The sequence below is a fragment of the Octopus sinensis genome, linkage group LG22 (assembly GCF_006345805.1).
Source record: "Octopus sinensis linkage group LG22, ASM634580v1, whole genome shotgun sequence".
NCBI classification, from domain to species: domain Eukaryota; kingdom Metazoa; phylum Mollusca; class Cephalopoda; order Octopoda; family Octopodidae; genus Octopus; species Octopus sinensis.
Window position 1 is genome coordinate 24,871,328 of NC_043018.1, and position 22,500 is coordinate 24,893,827.

The 22,500-nt window shown below is 39.1% G+C and overlaps 1 protein-coding gene and 1 long non-coding RNA gene across 3 annotated transcripts in view; one reads left to right on the top strand and one right to left on the bottom strand.

Annotated features, from left to right (window-relative positions):
* Positions 1–5,329, top strand: part of LOC118767498 — a 17,013-nt gene extending 11,684 nt beyond the window's left edge. Inside the window, exon 3 of the long non-coding RNA XR_005003421.1 lies at positions 5,318–5,329. This is a non-coding gene — a long non-coding RNA (uncharacterized LOC118767498). The remainder of the gene's footprint in view (positions 1–5,317) is intronic.
* Positions 1–22,500, bottom strand: part of LOC115223288 (cytosolic purine 5'-nucleotidase) — a 243,065-nt gene that overhangs the window by 105,695 nt on the left and 114,870 nt on the right. The window lies entirely within an intron of this gene.

Below are 22,500 nucleotides of genomic sequence, written 5' to 3' on the forward strand. Positions count from 1 at the left end.
ATTCAATTGCATACACATACACACTGATACATATGCCATTGTAAAGACATACACACACGTATCTAGATATATGTATGTGTGCATGCATATGTATAAATGTATGTGTGTATATATATATATGTGTGTATGTGTGTGTGTGTATATATACATACACATACATATATCTAGATGTGTGTGAGTGTGTATATATATATGTACATGTGTGTGTGTGTATTTATATGCACACACGTACATTAATAAAACATAAATCAAAATATCTGGTGCCACAAAATTAAGGTCAAACTTGTATATCCCACATGCATGTACTCAAAAACACACATGCATACACACACAGAGGTACAACAGCATTTATACATACATATACACACACAAACATTCTATCTGTCTGTCTATCTATCTACCTATCTATCTCTCTATCTACGCTTTCACATAAACAGTTTAATGTTTTGAATATAAATTATGCATAAGATATTTACATGCACGTCTTAAGTTGGTTTTGATAATGAATCTCCTGTTGTTTGATCATTAAATTATCATACTGGCTGAATACTCCACAGACGTACGTCTCCTTTATAGTGTAATTCTCAGATCAAGTCAGCATGACACAATACGTGACCCTTGAATTGCAGGTACAAACGAATCAACAGTCTCAACGGGACTTCAAACAGTTTCCTTCTATCTAATTAGTCCTCAAAAAGCATTTGGCTTGGATCAGGTTCACTTGAGACTAAGGTAAAAGACTTGTCCAAGATGTCAGGGCAGTAGGACCGAACATGCAATCTTAGGATTAGGAAGCAAGCCTCTTAACTATTTAGCTGTATTGTGTCCAATGAATGTACTACCATCATCATCATCATCGTCGTCGTCGCCATCATCATTTAATGTTCATGCTCCATGCTGGTATGGATCAGACAGTCTGACAAGATCCAATGGATTTAAGGTCTGCATTATGTTCCAGTGTTTGCCTGTCTTGGGTTTCTATGGCTGGATGCCCTTCCTAATACCAACCACTTTACAAGATGTACTGGGTGCTTTTTACATGGCACCAACACTAGTGAGGTTACTGTGCAGCTGGCAAGGCTATGAACCCCAAATGAGGAAGGCAAAACTTCATGCTAAGTGTTTAACCCTTTAGCATTCAGATTACTCTGTCAAATGTAATGCTCATTCAGTTCTAAATTTAAGAGATGAGGAAACTATGTACATTATTTACATTTGACGGATATTTGTCCTCATCTTGTTTGTTGTTAACACAATGTTTCAGCTGATATACCCTCCAGCATAACAACTACATGTGCATGACATGGTAATCTTATATCAAGATAAACAGCACATGACGTTGCAGGTGGGACCCAGTTAGAATTATCTTCAAGTCAAGTAACTCATCCCGCATAAAAAGGTCCCTGAATGAGGGTTGTTTAAGAATGTTGAACAAAAGAACCATGTTTCCAGAGGTGAATTAGTCAAACCCCAAAGAATTCCTCTCAACACATGGCTATGATGCTCCCCCACTACTTCTGCTCGTGATCAGAGACGCACATATCATTAGCCACCAAGGGACATGGTCAAACAGCTGACAAGCAAATTTGTAGTATTGAGCTATAGTATTTGCTGTAGACCATCTTTTATACCAAGACAAAACATGCACATGATTACACTTCCAATCAGTTAAGATCAGAAGCCATGAGAGTCAGTGCTTGGTACTTACCAAGCACTGACTCTCATGGCTTCTGATCTTAACTGATTGGAAGTGTAATCATGTGCATGTTTTGTCTTGGTATAAAAGATGGTCTACAGCAAATACTATAGCTCAATACTACAAATTTGCTTGTCAGGCTATTATTCTTATTATCATTATTATTATTATTATTATTATTATTGGATGTAATGGATAATTTTGTCCCTATTAATTTTCAAAACATCACAGAATAACCAACACAAAAATGATTCATTGCACCCAGAGTAACTGGAGATGTTGGGTGCAGAGACCTGCTGCCTTCTCTGCAACAACCACACACCCCTAATATTTCACCTCAAGCCATTCCTCTACTTCTCCAACACCACGTGCCCATTACTTACCATGCACCCACCATCAGACTCGGTGGTGGTGTTGGTGGGGACTCAGAAAGGGAAGAAGTGGGGTTGAGGTGGGGGGAATAATGGGAGGAATAAGAAAGTAACACAAAAGGAGGAATAAGAAAGTAACACAAAAGCAATGTAGAGAGAGAAATGTGTGTGTTGTGTGTGTGTGTGTGTGTGTGTGTGTGGATGTGTGTGTGGGTGTGTGTGTGTGACCTTCATTTGGAAGTTTCTTCATGTCATAGTTTATGATCTATGCCTCAAATTACATGGTGGTGGTGGTGTGTGTGTGTATACATATATATATATATATAAATTGATAGATTATTACATATATATGCATACACATTTGCAGGCACATATATATATATATATATATATAGGAGTGTGTGATTGTGTGTGCGTGTATATATATATGTGTGTGTGTGTGTGTGTGTATATATATATTCTTTTATTGCTTTCAGTCATTTGACTGCGGCCATGCTGGAGCACCGCCTTTAGTCGAACAAATTGACCCCAGTACTTATTCTTCGTAAGCCTAGTACTTATTCTATCGGTCACTTTTGCCGAACCGCTATGTTACAGGGATGTAAACACACCAACATCAGTTGTCAATCAACAGTGGGGGACAAACACAGACACACAAACATACATACATATATATATATATATATATATATATATATATATAATTTACTCCTCTGCCACCCTGTCTAACTCCAATAAGAGCTGATCCAGATCCTGACAAACTATTCAACCCATGCACACATGGAAAGTGGAAAAGAACCAACTCCCATCACAGGGACCACCTACTCAATCCACCCCATCATTTCAACCACTTATTACCTTTATCTTTTACACTAATCCCTGACAACAGGACATTTCTCTTTCCCTTCTCCTCTCCCATATCTCCTCCATTATTACCCCTTAACACCATGGTAAAAGGGTAAAGACCCTCTTTGGTCAAGGAATGGTAATTGAATTGCACCTAGAAAGCTACCCTCCTAGGCCCATGTCCAGGCAAATTTGTTTCTGGAAGACCAGACCGGTAGTTGTACATGCATACCAGCCTCTTCTCTTCATGCCACCCAAAGGAAAGGCAAAGGGGCTGATACAGCTTGGCACCAGTGACATCACAACTAATTTCTACAGCTGAGTGAAAGGGAGCAACGTGAAATAAAGTGCCTTGCTCAAGAATACAACACACAGCTCGATCCAGGAATCAAACTCACTGTCTCATGATTGTGAGCCTGACGATCTAACCAACGAGCCATGCACCTTGATACACACACACCACACACACACATATACACATGCTTACATATATATGTGTGTGTGTATATATAATGCTTGTAAATTTACACACACACACACACACATATATATACATATATATATACACACATGTATGTGTATATATATATATACATACATATATATATATATATATAATTTCAACAATTGAGGGCAAAATTAATTAATTATCAATCAATTTCACCAAGTGTTCAGTATGCAAAGGGACCATTCAAGGCGAATTCAAATTATTACATTATATAAAAGGGCTTAGTAAAATAAATTACTTTGCCGCATACTGAACTCAAAGTATGCGGCAAAGTAATTTATTTTACTAAGCCCTTTTATATAATATATATATATATATATATATATACCACATGTATGTGTATGTATATATATATATATATATATATATACACATGTATGTGTGTATATTTATGCTTTTCTCTTTCATTCTATTAAGAATCACTATAGTTCCATTATAGCCATTAGTGAGTTCTGCAAAAGAATGGAGACATCTTCATGCCGTCTGAACACCGCCACACGGCACTCAACTCTGATTAGTGGAACAATTGTTAACCTTAGTCAAATTACACAAATAAATTATCTTCTATGTATACCTGTCTATTGATATATGTGTATGTGTGAGTGAGTGTATGCATATGTGTACACACACACAACATATATATGAATACACGCGTACATACAAACACATTCACACAGAGATGCATATACTCACACACAAATATATATATATATCCACACATGTACACATATATATATATATATATACATACACATATAGAGAGAGTTTGATATACAGATATGTACACATGGATCTTCACATATATTTGTGTGCATAGAGCGGTACACAAACACATATACAGGCATGCACAAGCACACAAATACACACAGTGTAATCAACACATGTACTTCACATAAAAATTACAAAATAAATGTTTTTATAAACAATGATCAAACCTTAAGAGACTTTGCTGCTGATTCAGTTTGAACAAATGGTTTCAATTAACCACATACATCATCACTATTATTAAAGCTATCATCATCATCACCATTGTTATTATTACTACTGTCTTAGCAAAGGCAGGGGTATTGTTTTCAGTTGTGTTTGTTTGTTCATCCGTCGACAAGATATCTCAAGAACCGCTGGATGGATTCAGATGAAACTTTCAGGGATGCTTGGCTTCGTGGCTGGTTCGAACTGATAAGATTTGGGGATCAATCAGGTATAAGACAAGGATTCTAGGTTATTTTTCCTGTTCTTTTACTTAATTTTTGAGAGTGGTCAGTTGTATTTTTAGTATTCTCATTTGTGAGAGCAATCGATTTATTTCAGATATTTCCATTTTAAAAATCATCTCAGGCTAATTGTTGATTGGATGTTAGTGTTGCTTTGGCTGAGGTCTGTGCTCTCTGAGTGCTCTTGTTATTATAACTTTTTTTTTATTACTCCAACTATTATTATTATTATTATTATTATTATCAAGGTGGTAAGCTGTCAGAATCATTAGCATGCTGGGCAAAACACTTCATCTGTCTTTACGTTCTGAGTTCAAATTCTGCCAAGATCAACTTTGTCCTTTAGGAGTTGATAAAATAAGTACCAGTTAAATACTGGGGTCAATATAATCAACTTACCCCCTCCCTTGAACTTGCTGTTTTGTGCCAAAATTTGCAACCATTATTATTATTATTATTATTAAGGCAGCGAACTGGCAGAATTGTTAGCATGCTTGCTGCTATGTTCTGAGTTCAAATTCTGCCAGGGTTGACTTTGCCTTTCATCCTTTCAGGGGGGGTCGATAAATTAAGTACCAGTGAAACACTGGAGTAAAAATAATCGACTAGTCGCCTCCCCACAAATTTCGGGTCTTGTGCCTTTAGTAGAAAGGATTACCATTATTATTATTATTGAATGCAGTGAGCTGGCGGAATTGTTAGCACACTGGACAAAACACTTAGTGGCATTTCGCCTGTCACTACATTCTGAGTTCAAATTTCATCGAGGTTGACTTTGCCTTTCATCCTTTTGGGGTCAATAAATTTAAGCACTAATTGAAAACTGAAGTCATTGTTATTATTATTATTATTATCATTATTAAGGTGGTAAGCTGGCAGAATTGTTAGCATGCTGGGTGAAATGCTTAGCAGTATCTCGTATGTGGCTATGTTCTGATTTCAAATTCTGCCGAGATCAACTTTGACTTTCATCCTTCTGGGGTTCGATGAAATAAGTACCAGTTACACATTGGGGTCGATGTAATTGACTTTTCTCCATCCCCCAAAATTTTCAAGACCTTGTGCTTATAGTAGAAAGGATTATTATTATTATTATTATTAAGGCAGTGGGCTGGCAGAATCGTCTGCACACCAGACAAAATACTTAGTGGTATTTCATCTGTCTTGACGTTCTGAGTTCAAATTCTGCTGAGGTCAACTTCGCCCCTCATCCTTTCAGAATCAATAAATAAAGTACCAGTGAAACGCTGGGGGTCGATACAATTGACTAGCCCCCTACCACAAAATTTCAGGCCTTGTGCCTATAATAGAAAGGATTATTATTATTATTATTGTCATCATCATTATTATTATTGTTGTTATATTCGTGAATCAGGTCACTGTTGGTTAATGGAATATTATTGTCATCATTTTCATGTGGTCTGTGCACTTGTAAAGCTCATTCATGAAATCCATTGTGTGACTACCACACAAATAAATATCTGAGCAGATATCTAATGGATGACAATGGTAGTGATGATGATAATGATGATGATGATGGGATTGATGATGATGTTGGTGATGGCTGTGGTGATGGTGTCAGTGATGATGATGATGGTGGTGCTGGTGATGGTTGTGGTGGCAGTAGTGATGGTGGTGGTGATGGTGCTAAAAATGAGGATGGTGATGGTATTGGTACTGAAGATGAGGATGATGGAGATGGGAGCAGGGTGATGAAGCTGATGGTGATGAAACAGAAATATTGTAAATTAGTGGAGAAGAGTTAAGAATTATCACAGGCTTCCCAGATGTTGTCCAAAACACACACACACACACACACACACATGGACAAACAGACAGATATGTACACATCAACACAAATACATGGCTACAAACACACATCTACACACAAACACACATACATTCACACACATCCACATCCCCAAACAAACACACACATTCACACTCGTACACACACACACAGATACAATCATAGTTACACTGATACACATTCACACACAAACACACACATATTCTAAATTATGCACACACACACACACATACATTCACACTGACATCCACACACAAAACACACACACACACACTCACACACACAAACACTATCTCATACACACAGTCTTATACAAACACTCTCTCACACACATACACACACACACACAACCATACAGCCACATTTAACCTGATGCCCACCCCATCATCATCCTCTTCACCACCACCACCACCACCACTACTACTATACACAGGAATGAAGGGAGGGGTGAGGGGTAAGGGGGAGCAGAGCATTAAAAAAAATTCTAGTGGTGGGGTTGGGAGACTGGGGGTGGGTGGGCACATATTTGGTAATTTAGAAACTGATCCAAAGCTGAACCCAGGTAATAAGTAAAGTTCAACATTTCAATCCACCCCACAACTCACCACCCCCGTCCGTCGCCCCCTCCCCCACCGCCACCCATCTCCCAATTTACCCAGCAGCACGTGCCAACACAGGAGGCATTCTATGTGGTCAGCTGACCTGCTAGAAATAGCAGTGAAATCACCCTTAACTCAACATCCTTATTATCTTAGAAAGATAAGGAACAAGCTAGATAACGAGGTTCTGACTTTCCTTGCAAACTTATGCGTAAGACAGGGTGGCTATGGCTGGAATGTCAGATCATTGATCGCTCATTCAGAACTGGCCAAGGATTAAACTACATCATCATCATTAACATCATCATTGTTAATGTTGAAGGAGGAACTTAAACATGACCACTCATTATGTTAGAAACAGCAGCCGAATCACCTCTCTTAAATCACACATACATACTCTGTTGCCTTAAAAATAAAGGAAAGATACACTGGACTATACAGTCCTAGATACACAATGCCTTAATATAATGAAGTGTGATGGTCGTGGTTAGAATGTCTTTGAAGACAGGTCTGTTCATTCTGGATATTTTACCTGATACTAAAAATGATGATGACAATATGATATCATCATCACTTCTACAACCATCATCATCACCATCATCACCAGCACCACCCTCACCATCATCATGATGCCTATCACCACAACCATCATCATTATGATTACCACCACCATATGGATGAGGAGGAAGAGTGGGAGGAAGGTAGCAGAGCAAGTTCCAGTGATGGATGGAGCAATGTTTGATTAAGTGAGGAATGGGTGGTGGTGGTGGTGGTGGGCAAACCCAGTAGCCCCAAGTTAGGCAGGGTAACAGAGTCACCTTCACACACACACACACACACACACACTTGTATGCATAGATGCACGCACGCAACCTCACCATCTGTTCCCCCTCACCTCACCTCACTCCCCACCTGCTCTGCCACCTCTTCCGTTCCACGCACCCCCATCCCCCCACCTTCCGTTTCACTTTCACCACCACCCCTAACCCCCTGCCACCAGCAGCTTCCACGTGCCTGCCTGCCTCCCCGGGGTATCACCATGGAAACACTCCCCAATTTATCATTCCATGTCATGTTTGACAATGTTTATGAGAAAATAATGATACGTCCACACCCTCCCCCTTTCCCTTCTCCCCCACCCCTACAGGTAATTCCTTCTCTTCATACATACATACATATTGTTGTTGATACTCATGCTGTGGTTGTTGTTCTTGTCTTGCCTCTACTTCAGGTTATTTCTACCATATGTCTGTTCAATTGCTCTCTCTCTCTCTCTATCTATCTATCTATCTCTCCCTCTATCTCTCTCTTCCTCCACTTCTCTCTGACATTCTATTTCTTTAAGTCTCTCCTTCACTCACACTCCCTCTCATATTCTACCTACATCTAAAACTCTCTCCCTACCTCTCTCTCAGATATTCTATTTCTTTCTAAATCTTTCTCCTTCCTCCTCTCTCTTCTGTTTCTCTAAGTCTCACCGGCCTTCACTCACTCTCTCTTCCTCTCACTTTCTAATATTCTATCTCTCTCTAAAACTCCTGCCTATCTCTTAACCCCTCTCTGATATTCTAACTTTTCCTAAATCTCTCTCTTCCCCCACCTTTCTGAAATTTTATCTCTCTAAATCTCCCTCCCTCTGTAATATTCTCTCTCCCTCTCTTTGTTCGTCTCTCTCTCTCTCTCTCTGCGTGTCTGTCTGTCTCTCTCTCTCTCTCTCTCTCTCTCTTCTCTCTCTCTCTCTCTCTCTTTCCAACATCCAATATACCCACTACATCTTATCTGTCACTTTCTTTCATACCAGATACTCGCATTTTCAAGCTACTTCTCTCTACGTCCATTTTTCACATCCTCTATCTCTCTCTCTCTCTCTCTCTCTCTCTCTCACACACACACACACACATGCATTCACCTTGTCACAAGTGCGCACACAAATGCATAAGAGAGGTCCTCTTTAGGAAAATAATATAGTATTCTGTGTTCTAACACAACATAAGCAATGAGAAAATTGAGGAAGAGTTTAAGTCCCAATAAGTTAAAACAATTGAATAAAGAATAAGGTAAATAAACTAGGTTGCATGGTAAGAAGCTTGCCTCCCAATCATATGGTTCTCGGTTCAGTCCCACTGCATGGTACCTTGGTCAAGTGTCTTCTATTATAGCCTCAAGCTGACCAAAGCCTTGTGAGTGGATTCTATTGATCTCTGCTGAACCTCTAAGCTATGGGAGTAGAAACACAGAGACAAACACACACACACACACACACACACACACAGAAGCTGAAAGAAGCCTGTGGTATATTTATATCATCATCCTCATCATTTAACGACTGCTTTCCATGCTGGCATAGGCTGTACGGTTTGACTGGGAACTGTCAAGCCAGGCTCCAATCTGATTTGGTAAGGTTTCTACAGCTGGATACCCTTCCTAATACCAACCACTCCAAGAGTGTAGTGGGTGCTTTTTACATTCCACTGGCATGGGTGCCAGTCAGGCGGTACTGGCAATGACCATGTTCAAATGGTGGTTTTTAAGGCATGGGTTTTTTTATGTGCCACTGGCATGGGTGCCGGTCAGGTGACACTGGCATTGGTGATGGTCAAATAGGGTTTTTTATGTGCCACTGGCATGGGTGTCAGTCAGGTGACACTGGCATCAGCCACACTTAAATGGGGCTTTTTACGTGCCACCAGCATGGGTGCCAGTTAGGCAGCATTGGTATTGACCACACTCGAATGGTGCCCTACCATCGCTTGACAACCAGTGTTGGTGTGTTTACATCCCTGTAACTCAGTGATTCAGTAAAAGAGACCAACAAAGTAAGTACAAGGCTTTAAAAAAATGTTCCAGGATTGATTTGTTCAACCAAAATCCTTCGAAAGAGTGCTCCAGTATGACCACAGTCAAATGACTGAAACAAGCCAAAGGAAAAGCTGGCAGAATCGTTAGCACGCTGGACAAAACGCTTAGTGGCACTTCATCGGTCTTTATGTTCTGAGTTCAAATTCTGCCAACGTTGACTTTCCCTTTCATTATTTTGGGGTCGATAAAATAAGTACCAGTTGAGTACCGGGGTTGATGTAATCGTCTCACCCAATTCCCTGAAATTGCTGGCCTTGTGGTAACATTTGAAACCAATATTTAACACTGATGGAACTGGTGTATTCTGGAAGGAATGTCAAAGAGAACTTTTGCATGAAGTACAGAAAAAAATACTCCAAAAAAAAAAAAGACAAAAAACTGGTCAATGAGTTCAAAGCATTGAAAATTTGAATCACATTGTTATTATGTAATAATCCATTGTGTGACTTTCATAATCTCATTATTAATTAATAGGATGGCTCTTAATCCAGTTGCATTGAGAGGATTGAATAAAAACATTCTTCCATTTCATTAGCAAATACAAAAAGAAAGAGAAAGAAAACAGAAACCCATGGATGACTGACTACTGCAAAAAAAAAAAAAAATGGTTTTGTTGGAACATTGTTTCTGAAGTTGGAAATTTATACAAAAGGAAATAAAGGTGATTCCAGAACACTGCTAGCAATTGATGACACGCCATAGAATCACTGATGTTTACGATCTGTTCTAACCACTCAGCAGGACACACCAGAATGCCTTATCATTCTCATTTTCTTTACACAATGTGACACAGTGGAGGCGTGTGGCTTGGTGGTCAGGGTGTCAGACTCATCATCATCATCGTTTAGTGTCCGCTTTCCATGCTAGCATGGGTTGGACAGTTCGACCTGGGTCTGGGAAGCCAGAAGGCTGAACCAGGCCCAATCTGATCTGGCAATGTTTCTATGGCTGGATGCCCTTCCTAACGCTTTTTACGTGCCAGACGAGGCTGGCAAACAGCCACAATTGGATGGTGCTTTTTACATGCCACCGGCATGGGGGCCAGGCGAGGCTGGCAACGGCCACGATCGGATGGTGCTTTTTACGTGTCACCGGCACAAGGCCAGTTGAGGAAGCGCTGGCAATGGCCACGTTCGGATGGTTCTCTTACGTACCACCGGCACTGGTATCACAGCTGCAATTTCCATTGATGTTGATCGATTTCGATTTTGAAGATTGTGTTTTCAGTTCCTGGACTGGGTGATGTGTTGTGTTTTTGAGCAAAACACTTCATATCACGCTGCTCCACTTCACTCAGCTGGCAAAAGTGAGTAACCCTGCAAGGTGCTGGCATCCCATCCAGGTGGGGAATATATAAGCCATTGAAATTGGGTTACTGGCCTTATGAGTCAGTATGATGCAAGAAGGTAACTTTACCTTTTTTTCTTTTTTGGGACAGGCGTAGCTGTGTGGCAAGTTGCTTACCAACCACATGGTTCTGGGTTCAGTCCCACTGTGTGGCACCTTGGGCAAGTGTCTTCTACTATTGTGTTGGGCCAATCAAAGCCTTGTGAATGGATGTAGTAGACGGAAACTGAAAGAAGCCTGTCATATATATATCGCTTGACAACTGATGTTGGTATGTTTACATCCCTGTAACTTAGCGGTTTGGCAAAAGAGACCAATAGAATGAGTACTGGGCTTCCAAAGAATAAGTCCTGGGATTGATTTGTTCAACTCAAGGCAGTGCTCCAGCATGACTGCAGTCAAATGACTGAAACAAGTAAAAGAATAAAAGAATATATCGTTGCTATTATGTTAAACTGTCATATGTCCAAATGCGTGTTTTTCAATATATATATCTTTGCTTACAATAGCCGGTTCTTTTGGTAAAACTATCATATCTCCAGCTGCTTCAGATGCCAGGATATCAAAAATCATCAGAGTGTAATACAACAGTTTTGCTATGCAATGGTGAGACAATTTTTTCATTTTCTGAAAAAGCAACATTTTGGACTTACAACATATTATATATATATATATATATATATATACCATAATCATCATTAGTTAACATCTGGTTTCCATGCTGGCATGGGTTGGACAGGGGCTGGCCAAGCAGAAGGCTGCACCAGACTTCTTTGTCTGTTTTGGCAGGGTTTTTATGACTAGATGCCCTTCCTAACACCAACCACCCTGTAGTTGGGCTCTCACACACACACGTGTGCGTGTTTTTGTCCTCCACAACTGCTCGACAACTGCTGTTGGATTGTTAACCTCCCTGTAACTTAGCAGTTTGGCAATAGAAACTAATAGGCTTCAAAATAATAAAAATAAATAAATACTGGGGGGTCAATTTGTTCGACTAAACCCTTGAAGGCGGTGTCCCAGCAAGGCTGCAGTCCAATGACTGCAACAAGCAAAGGACATAAAAGATCTGTATAACAAAATACTGGACGATGGAGGGAAATAAAAGCAGCTGAGTGTTATGGCAAAGCAAAATTTAATATTCTGTTTTGTGGGATGAAGATAATTGCAACAGCAATTTGTGAATTAATGTAATTGTCCTTGGTGCATGTCAGAAGGCCATTTTTCCTGGATTAGTTTGGAGTTGCGGTGATTCTGGAACCAGGAAAATTCTAAACTCTGATATAATCAATATCGTGTATTCAATAGGAGGTGAAGGATTGCATGATTTAGTCATTGAAGGACTCGTTGAACTGTTTAGAGAATATGAGATAATGAAGAAGATTTAGTAGTTGTCATGGTAACCGTAATTGTAGGAGCCTATCTAATTACCTTATTTTGTTGTGAGATGTCTATTCCTTATCAAAGAGTATAAACTGTTGTGATACTCATTAGATTAAAATAGTAAAATATTTTATGTTTTATGTTTAAAACAACCAGATCTGGTCTCTCACACCTACCCAACAATGTCATGAACAAAGCTATGAGACAGTGCATGATTGATTCAAAACAATGTGAATAAATAAGTATTACATTTAATGGAGTAATCTGAATAACAAAGGATTAAACCAGCCATGTCTAACTCAGATATTCTAGCTGTTTTACATTTAAAATTACCAGATCTCATCTCTCACACCTATCCTACAATGTCATTCTAGTGACATTAGCGGTTCAGCAAATGAGAGTGATAGAATAAGTCTCGCAGTCAATTTGTTCAACTAAAATACCCCGTCGAGGTGGTGCTCCAGCATGGCCACAGTCAAATAACCGAAACAAGTAAAAGAGTAAAAGAATGAAAATGTGTGATTTGAGGGAGATTTGGCTGGTTTGTTTTCCCAGCAACTCCAGTTTGGCCTTGATCAATAAATAATGTTCCATCCATGACATTCACATCAGTGTATCTATGATTACATCATCCAGTTACCTTCCAATTTATCTTTTAGAAAAAAATGGCATAATATGTAAATGGGAGAGACATTTGGTGAGTGTGTGTGTCTGTAAGAGCATGCGTATGCATGAGTGTGAGTGTGTGTGTGGGTATGCATGACTGTGTGTGTGTGCATGCATGTGTATATGCGTGAGTGTGTGTGTAAGTAAAAGTATATGTATAAGAGTGTCTGTATTTATATATATTTGAATGTGTGAGTGTCTATATAAGACTGCTTGAGTATGTGTAAGTGTGTGTGTAAAAGTATGCGTATAAGAGTATATGTGTGAGAGACAGAGAGAGAGTGTGTGTGTGTTAAGCCTCTGTGTGTGTACATATAAGTATGTGTAAGAGTGTGTTTGTGTATGTGTATCTAACCATGTGCATGTATGTAAAAGTATGTGTGTGTGTGTGTGTGTGTGTGTGTGTGTGTGTATGAGTGTGTGTGTGTTTATAAATATGAGTGTTATTCAAAGTATATTGAATGTTATTAGCAACGAGAGACTGAAAATGGTAAAATTAAGTGCTGAGGTGTTGCTGCATTCTGCCACGTTCCTCTGCCTGGATCTTAATATACCTCAGGGCGGGGTGGGGGTGGGGGTTAGTGGTAAGGGACAAACAGAGGGTGAGAGAGTGGGGGGTAGATGGATTCTTATCGAGTGTATGCCCGTCCCAAAGAGCATCGCTTTAATCCAGGAGAAGTGGTTTGTACTGGAACTGGAAAGCATAACCAGCAGATCCGAAACGAGAGTTTGGCAGGAACCGAGTGACACCAAACCTCGTGCCACCACCTCTGCTGCTGCCCCAGAGTCACCACCACTACCATCATCACCACCACCACCGTCATCACCACCACCATCACTGCCACCACCGCCTTCACCACTATCACCACAGCTATATCACCAGCTTCAGAGCTACTACCAATCATTGCCACCATCATCACCACCACCACAATTATAAGTATGTCCATGCCGTCATGGTGGCATTATCACCACCGATGCCCCTACTGTAGCTCTGCCCACCCCACTCCCCATTACCCTGGTGGCACCACTGACAGAGCTCTTGCGGACACTTCCTTCCTAGCACCATGACAACCTGCACCACCAGTCACTACCACCACCACCACCATCAGCACCCTTAAGACCAACATAGTCACCTTTGTGGCTGCCATCGCTACAATCAGTACCACTCTTACCACCTCCACCATCACCACTACCAACACCTATGTAACTACCACCAATGCCACCACCACCACCACTACCACCAACATCATCACCACTAGTACTTATGCAACTATCACCACTACCACCACCACACTACCGCTGCCACCGCCACTAGTGATTAAAAATTACATGCGATGAAGATTTAGGGAGGATTTCTAAACAGGAAAGAGAGCAAAACAAGAATATCAAATAACAGAGAGCAGAGGGATTATACAAACACGTACAAATTGCAAATGATTGAACTAATTAAACGTTATTTTGCAATATAAATTAATTAGTTACACCAACATTTAGTTGTTAATGAGATGAAAATATTCCTTGTGTTTTTTTTTAGCCATGTCAGTATGTTCCAAGATCATATTACAAGAGCGTCTGTTTTGCCAAGTTTTGAGGCTTCCTACGAGAAGAGGGAGCATAGCCTAGCGGTTAGAGTGCTGCATTTGGGATTGCAGGATCGTTATTTCAATTCTTAGACTGGATGATGCATTGTGTGCTTGAGGAAAATGCTTCATTTCACGTTGTGCTGTGATTGCTTTGACACCTGACGTCTGGCACTCTGCGCACCTGGACAGGTAACATTGATTTGAGAAAAGGAGTGAGCTTAATGTACGGTACAAACATTTGGTCACTACAAGCAAATCATTTGTAGAGGTTAGTCCGCAAGAAATTGCAGAATACCCTCATCTGGTGTCTATGTGGTTAGGGTGTTGAACTCTTCATCTTGCGATAGTGGTTTCAATTCCTGGACTGGACGGTGTATTGTGTTCTTGAGCAAAACATGTCATTTCGCATTTTTCTTTGCTTCCCAACCACATGGTTCCAGGTTCAGCCCCACTGTGCAAGTATCTTCTACTCTAGCCTTGGGCAGCTCAAAGCCTTGTTAGTAGATTTGGTTGACAGAAACTGAAATACGCCCATTGTATATATATATGAATGCTCAAAATGAGGAGTTGATAGACAGCCAACAACTGATGAAAGGTCATTTCTCTGTGTTTATTTGTCCGGTTTTCCATATTTTTTCTCGTTGTTTACATATTTAACTTGTTTGTTTATGTATTTCATGTTTGCACAGTTGATGTCCTGTACCCATATATGCATGCATATATATATATATATATAAAGCGACAGTGGAAGACAATTGCCCAAGATGCCATGGAGTGGGACTGAACCCAGAACCATGTGGCTGGGAAGCAAACCTCTTAACCACACAGCCATGACTGCACACGTACATTCACCTACATAGACACACACACACACACAAACATACATGCATGCATACACACGTCCATACATGCATACATACGTGTCCATAGATGCCTACATACATACACAGCACATATCCATACATGCAAGGATACATACATACATACATGTGTCCATGCATGCACGCATACATACATATCTGTCACTACATGCCTGCATGCATACACATGTACACACACATACATACACACACACGTTCATACATGCAGGCAAGCATACATACACACACACACATATCCTTACCTACCTACATACATACACTCACACATGTTATCCAATCAATGATAGGGGGGAAAAGATGGGTTATCATGTAGTAAAGAAAATATCCCTTCCACCCGCCCACCCGCCCACCAGAAAAAAATCCCCCAAAAACATCCAAAATATTCCAGCCACCCACGTTGTCGTTTCTCCTTCAGGCTAACAAACAACGTTCTGGTCACAGACCATTTTGTGGGTCTTTCAATTGGGGTGGGGAGTGGGATGGGGGGCATTCACCCACACATTCCAGGAACAGTAAAGGACATGATTACAACAGAAAATTCAGTGGCTGTGTGGTAAGAAGCTTACTTCCAAACCACATGATACCTGGTTCAGTCCCACTGCACGGCACCTTGCAAAAATGTCTTCTACTATAATCTAGGACTGATCAATGACTTGTGAGTAGATTTGTTACATGGAAACTGAAAGAAGCCTGTCATGTATGTGTGTGTGTGTGTGTGTGTTTCCTGCTTGTTTAAGAACTGGTGTTGATGAGTTTATGTCCCTATCACATAACAGACAGAAAGTCACACATACAAAGTTACACATACGCGCGCGCGCACACACACACACACATATATTTCTTTACTATCCACAAGGGGCTAAACATAGAGGGGACAAACAAGGACAGACAAAGGGATTAAGTCAATTACATCGACCCCAGTGCATAACTGGTACTTAATTTATCGACCCTGAAAGGATGAAAAGCAAAGTTGGCCTCGACGGAATTTGAACTCGGAACGTAATGACAGACAAAATACGGCTACGCATTTCACCCGGCGTGCTAACGTTTCTGCCAGCTCGCAGGAAAAAGGACAACAAAAACCAAGGTAGGACAGGTATCTCAAGTCATTTAGAATATTTAATTAGGGTAAGGTGAATTTGAAGTGATAGCCTAGCATGTCCGTACACCAGGTATTCCCAGTGTACGGACATGCTAGCCTATCACTTGGGATATCCCACAAACAGCTGTAAGACTTCAAATTCACCTTTAAATATTCTAAATGACTTGAGATACCTGTCCTACCTTGGTTTTGTTGTTCATCATCATCATTTAATGTCCGCTTTCCATGGTTTGACTGAGGACTAGCAAGCCAGGAGGCTGCACCAGGCTCCAATCTGATCTAATATAATATATATATATATATAATCAGAATAAGCAACAAGGATATCCAAGGTAGAGTAGTACAATTGTTTCATGCTACTTCATTTTATTAAACACTGTAAGTATTACATCAGTTTTAAAATGTCGAGCAGTCTTCAGCCACATATAGAATTTTTCAATTAAACGGACAATGCACATTCTTATACTTATTTTTTTTGCCAACACAGGTAAATGAAATAAGTATAATTGTTTGTCCCCTACTGTTTGACAACTGGTGTTGGTGTGTTTACATCCCAGTAACTTAGCAGTTTTGCAAAAAAGACCAATAGGACAAGAACTAGGGTTTAGAAAATATGTTCTTAGAATGATTTGTTTGACTAAAATCCTTCACACACACACACAGACGTAAGTATACAGGGAAGCACACACACACGTATATATAGCAAAATACAGACAGACAGACACACACACAACATGCTAACAGAAAGGCACACACTGACATACTCAAACATACACATGCAGAGACCTGTAAACACACACACACACACACACACCCACCCATCTCGTAGTCTCTGACACATCTGGAAGTGAACAACTGCTAAAAATGTCCTGGAACCCTCAATAGGCCAACAGGTCACCTTCTGTCAAAAATCAGGTTCTCTCCACCGACCCCCTCCACCCCCACCTTTGTACTGTGTCTGGAGGCAAACCAGCTTGTCAGAGACTTTCCTATGGTTTCTCCCCCACCCACCCACCCACCTAACTAATTACCTACAGCTGGAGATACAGGTAAGAAGAACACAAGAAGGAAAAAAATAGTTGTATCCAAGGAAACAAGCAATGATGGTCTGATGGATTGTGTTGGCAGCTAGTGTTTGTGTGTGTGTGTGTGCATGTGCCTGTTTGTATATGTCTATATACATGTATATGCATCGATATATGTTTTTGCATGCGTGTGTATTCGTATGTGTTGATATACATGTGTGTGAGTGTTTATATTTGTCTATATACATGTTTGTGTGTATGCATGTGAGTGTGTGCCGGTGTATGAGTGAGTACTTGTGTGTGTGTACCTGTGTGTATATGTTTGTATGTGTCTATATACATGTGTTTGCATATATTAGTGCACGCGTGTGTATGTATGTGTGTGTGTGTGTATCCCTGTGATTATGTGTGTGTCTCTGCATATGTTTGTATGCATCTATCCTTTGACCTGTCCAGCATGGAAGACCTTACAAGGAGCTTGCACTTTGCTGACATAGCTCTCAGGATTAGTGAGGCATGTGAGCCACCACATCTCAACAAGAACTAGACTTCGTAGTGGACATATCTTTTACCTTTTAGCATCTACTTCTTTCAGTCACTTTTCTGTGGCCATACTGGGGCACCGCCTTGAAACATTTTAGTCAAACAAATTGACTCCAGGACTTTCTTTTTTTAAAGCCTAGTACTTATTCTATCATTCTCTTTTGCCAAACTGCTAGGTTACAGGCACATAAATACACCAAGTGATGGTGGAAACGCAGACATACACACACACATATGAGAGGTTTTGATATCCAGACGATCCAAAAGGAAGGTAAGGCTATGTAAGTGCTACAGAAAGACCAGTGTTAGATTCCCGGTTCAATAATAGTGTGAGTGAGGAGACTAACACTGGTCATGTGTGTGTGTGTTTGTTGAATAAAATGAGACAAAAAAAGCCAAGGCAGAGTGTGATTTCTAGGACATTTATAAAGAGAAAGGTAATCTTATTGCTGTTTCAAGGATATAAAGGATATCCCACCATCAGAGACGATATGAGGGAATTGGACCCTACTATTTCCTCCACTTTAACTCTCTCATATCATCTCTGATGGTGGGATATCCTTTATATCCCTGAAACAGCTGTAGGATTACCTTTCCCTTTATAAATGTCCAAGAAATCTCACTCTGCCTTGGCTTTGTTGTCTCATTTTATTCAACACACACATATATGTGATAGGCTTCTTTCAGTTTCCATCTACTAAATCCACCCACAAGGCTTTGGCCGGCCCAAGGCTATAGTAGAAGACACTTGCCCAAGGTGCAATGCAGTGGGATTGAACCTAGAACCATGTGGTTGGGAAGCAAACGTCTTACCACACAGTCTGTGCCTATCTTAACACCTTACCACACCTGTGCCTATCTTAACCCTTCAGTGTTCAGATTTCAAGGATGTGGTTGCTTATTTTCAGGCTGGATCTGGCTTTCTCTAACATAAAACAGGAGAAATACTTAGGCTGGATATGGCAGGTTTAAATACGAAAGGATTAACAAGTCCTTTTATTTCAATGAGGTAAGGTGGGATTTGAAGAACATTTTGGTTGCTATTTCTAGCAAGTGGTCTAGTGACAACATAGCAGCTTCCTCATTACCCAGGCTGTGTGTTAATGAACTGCATTTGGTGTTAACTGCGGAGGTTCTTTTGGTAAGAATCTGCCAAGATAAGGTGGTAGTGGTTCATCAAAGACTATCAGCCATCATCGCAACACACAGATGTCTGATAAGATTGGAGATGTTATCAAACAGTAAATTACCATTCCACACTATTCTTTGCCACCCACACCATTCCTGCCCATTCCAATACCATTTCTTAAGAATTCATTTCAACATTCTTAGCTTTTTTTCTTAGAACATTATATCAGTAAGCAACACACACACACAAATATATATATATATATACACATATCCAGACAGGTATAGAGATAGAGTAATTGTATATTTTATATATATATATATATATATATATATAATATATATATATATATATTTATGTGTGTGTATGTGTGTGTATAATACTATTATGGACATTTATTGATTGTAGGTGCATATATAAGTTTTGAATTTTATATATAAACTAGCAGTATCGCCCGGCGTTGCTCGGGTTTGTAAGGGAAATAACTATATAAGCATTTTTAGAGATGTAAAGTATAATAGCCATCTCAATATGGCTAACCACAAAGGTGGGGTGTTACTGTAGCTTTTTACGTTCTGAGATTTAATAATAAATTTTTAGAGAGTTACTTCCCTTATATATGCCAAAAATGCATTAAAAATGGGAAAAATTGATGGTAAATTTTTTTTTAAATTGTAGACTCATCGTAGACGTGCGCTAATACCCAGAAGGGCTCGATATGAATCACGACTATAAGATAGTTAAACTGCACCACAAAATGTGGGAGTAGTTAGGAATCTAAATCGTAGGAGACAGACAGCACGCAACCTCACTTTTATATATAAAGATATATATATATATATATATATATATATATATATATATATATACATATATACATACATACATACATACATACATACATACATACATATATACATACATACATACAGGAGTGTGACGAAAGAACTCTGGCCGAAATAAGATTAAGATTAATGTAAAAAATAAATAACACTGAATATATAGTGTGTGTATTTTTATTGGCTAAACTGGCAAAATGACCATTCCGAAATATAACAATATCTGTAATATAATATGTGACAATTATTAGGTTGCCATAAAAAAAAATCTGAGTTTCAGACGAACATAAAACAGGAGAAATACTCAGGCTGGATATGGCAGGTTTAAATACTAAAGGGTTAACAAGTCCTCTTATTTCAATGAGGTAAGGTGGGATTTGAAGAACATATATATATAATGCAAAATGGAGATGAACACCAATTTTTCTATGTGACTGGCTTGAAAAATTGTTAAGATATTTCTTAACATGAAACTAATGGTAGCCTTAATACACAAATTATCTTTATCCATCAATGCAGTGTTGATCACTCATTTTCATTGTTCAGTATTTGCATATAAGTACACACACACATACATATGTATATAAACACATACACAACACAGATATGCATCTGGTGTGTGTGTGTTCAAAGCTTTGATGTTACAATGTTACTAGTATGATATAAAGATACTATGATGTCATTACAATGCTATGATGAGACTACAATAATATTATGATGTGATGATAAGACTGAGTTGGCAGAATCGTTGCATTTTGTCCATCTCTACATTCTGAGTTCAAATTCTGCCAAGGTCAACTTTACCGTTCATCCTTTAAGGGTTGATAAGACAAGCGCCAGTTGAACAGTGGGGTTGATGAAATTGACTAACCCTTCCTTGAACTTGCTGGCCTTGTGCCAAAATTTGAAACCAATATTATGATGTGAAGATAAGACGAGGATGTTATGATGGTATGATGTTATGCTTTGACTACAATTTTATGAGGATCTTATGACGATACTACAATATTATGATAACACTATGGCATTATATTATGCTGTTATGATGTTATGATAATACAATAACTATTTTGTGATGATAGTATAATGATACTATGATATTATGGCAACACTGTGACATACTATGGTGTTATGATGTTACCATGTTGTTATGATGATACTAAGTGCTATGCTCAATGTTACTAGGTAACTATGATGATGATGATGAAACTAAGATGGTACAAGGATGTTATGATGACAATGTTATGATATCGCAATGCTACTGCAATGTTAGGATTTGGATTAAAATGTTATGATAAGATGACATGACAATGTCACAATCTTTCTATGATGTTATGATGATAAAGTGATATGACAACATCATTACGTTTGAATGTTTGTTTTAGAAGAGAGTGTGACTTCAATTAATATTCAATTAAAATCTCATTATGACTGTCTTAAGTGACATTTAACACAAGTTCATTTACTGTTTGATGTTAGTGGTGGAGGTGGTTGTACCACTGGTATCCAGACATCCTGCCTTTGCCAACAACATCAACACAACTTATGTCTTGCTCACACACACACACACACACACACATATATACAAACCTTAAAATTATCATGTCATACATATCTATAAGTAACGTGATGTAAAATATTTTAGATTTAATATACTCACATACATAAACACATACAGACATATGTATTATATATCATGCTTTTAGCTATAATTCTATGAATTATTTTTCAGACAAAACATATATACATACATATATATATATATATATAGATATATATAAGTAACAAGGATGTACAGGCATCAATTCATTACGGCTGTTTCAAGGAGCTCCATTTGCTTCATTAATGAGAACATTACATCAATTTGAAAGAAGCTGCTCTCTTCAGATGACTGCATGGACATCAAACATAAAAGATAAACCATTTTTTAAATACAAATTTACATCAATAATGGAAACCAAAATATTAACATTGCTTCCTTTTGTTATATTTGCAGCAGATATCTTCACTTAGCTGGGTTGCATTGTCTACACTCACGATATACAGGAATATAGGTACAAACATCCCTACATGGAATCTTGATATTTAATATTCAAATA